Source organism: Oxyura jamaicensis, chromosome 13 (genome assembly GCF_011077185.1).
Source record: "Oxyura jamaicensis isolate SHBP4307 breed ruddy duck chromosome 13, BPBGC_Ojam_1.0, whole genome shotgun sequence".
In the NCBI taxonomy this organism is placed as follows: domain Eukaryota; kingdom Metazoa; phylum Chordata; class Aves; order Anseriformes; family Anatidae; genus Oxyura; species Oxyura jamaicensis.
The window spans coordinates 13,996,029-13,998,233 of record NC_048905.1 but is presented as its reverse complement, the minus strand read 5'-3'; positions in this window follow the sequence as shown (position 1 = coordinate 13,998,233).

Here is a 2,205-nt window from a genome sequence, read left to right as displayed (position 1 = left end):
GCTCCGAAACAAACAAAAAAAAAAAAATCAGCGGGCGCCGAGAAGCTGCCGCGGCGGTGTGGAACCGAGGCCTGCCGTCCTGTGCCGCTCCGCTCCCGCGGGGATGAGGCGCGATGCAGCCGCCGCCAGCCTTCCCGGGCCCGACCCGCCTGCTGGCTGCTCCTGCGCAGCGCCGCGCACCGCCCTTAAATAACCGCCGGCCGCGCTGCGCGGCGTCCTGACGTCACGCGCCGCGCGGGCCTGTCCCCCCCGCCGCCCGCCAGCCAATGGCGGCGTGACAAATGAAAGCAGCCAGTCAGGGCCGGCCGCCTGCTGGGGGGGGGGGGACAAAATGGCGGACGGGGGGGGGGGGGGGGGGGGGGGGGGGGGGGGGCAGTCCTGTAATGGCCGCCGCGGTGGCGGCTGGTTGGGGGCTGCGGCCTCTGTGCGCTTCGTGCCCCGCCTCACAGCGCTGAGAGGGCCCCCGTGGGCCCGCTCCGCCTCGTTGTCCGCACGAGCACAAAGATGGCGGCGGCTTTGTCCCTCACACAAACACAAAACACCTCCCGGCCCGGTCCGAGTCCTCGCTCGCTCGCTGCGGGCGGCGCCCTCACAGCGCTGGGCTCCGCCTCCCGCCGCGCCGGGGGGGAGACGGCGAGCGCGGAACCGGGGGCTGGCCGCGGAGTCCCGGCCCGCCAGCAGCCCCTGAGGGGGCGGCAGCGCCGGGATGGCGTCGGCCTGGGCCCGGAAGGCCGGGGCCTGGTGTGAGGGAAGGCCGTCAAGAGGCCGGTTTTTGGCAAGCCCTTGCGTGGAAATGCCAACGGTGGCGATGGGAACGGCGCAGGCTGAAAGCCTGAAAGTCTGCCAAGGCCGAGCTGTCCGCGCCGCGCTTCCACAGTGGCTGTTCGGCTGTTTAGGTTTAAAAGCAGGCTGGCTTATTTCTGGATCTCAAACCTGAGATCTCCACACACCCTGACGGCGATATGAATAAGGGCTCTCTCACATGCCCCCAGACCCCTGCAGTCCATTTGCCCTACACCTAACCAGACCAATTCCTTGTGCAAAGTATTGTTACAAAGAATGCTTGGCTAAAACAACTTGGAGCTAAATAGCTGCGAAGGAGCCAGCATGATTGAACAAATAAGTGGTGACCTTAGCACCGTGGAGGTGTGGCATCTCTTTACAACTTTGCTTCTCACTGAGTGGTTAATATAAAGTGAATCCCTTTGCTAATCCCTGTTGAATCATTTGCATTTCTGACTTAGTTAATAATTTTTGTCTTCCTTTAATGAATATTAATAACCACAGAGTGGGGTACGCTTACTAAGTGTTATTCTATTGCTCTGGTCTTTTTAGTCTCCATTACTGCATTTGAATAATGAAGGAAAACTGGTTCTCTGTTGTTTACACATCGTGATGCACGTGACTTCATAACTTTGAAGTGAGCAGTGCTGCCTGATTTCTTGCACTCTAATTTTCAGTGATAAATAAAGCCTAGTTTGCCCAACACTTTCTCAACCTTTTATTTATTGAAGTCAAACAACATTCTGACTTTTCTCATTGAAGGTCTCCTAGGAAATGGAAATTTTTCTGTGTTCACACTGGGAAGGAGTTCTGCTGCACGCATCCTCTTCCAGTGTTAGAAATGTCATATGACTTTCCTGTAACCACATAATCGGTATTAAACACAGGCAAAATACTTGCCTGCCTTGGAAGCTGACGCATCCAACAGGATGTTGGATATAGCCACTTCTAGAAGAATGCAACTGTGAACAGCAGAACATACAGACAGGCAAGCTAAGACCTAAACAGTTATCAGAAGAGTTATAATTAGCCTATGTATATGTGGTGTTTGAAGGATGAAAACAATTACCAGTTCAAGTGAAGTTATTGTTAACAGCAGCAGCCCTTTTCCTGACAGGCTAAATCTGGTAAATGCTTTTGTAAGTAAGGGTAGTCCCATAGTATGTGAGCTCTTGCAAAACTAATGTTATGTAGGGGGCCAAAATCTTGCTAGAAACATTTGATGCAGAATTTTCTCAGATTTCTGGAAGCAAGGAAATAATTATGTATGTATTTTACAAATGCAAACTTCCAGGTCTTGCTTCCACAATCTCTTCTAGGTCTCCATCATGATCTTTTTACCTGGGTGGGTTTTTTTGTTTGTTTGTTTTATGGTGCCAGCTTGAGACCTGCGCCTTCTCCAACCGTAACAGCTAACTGTGG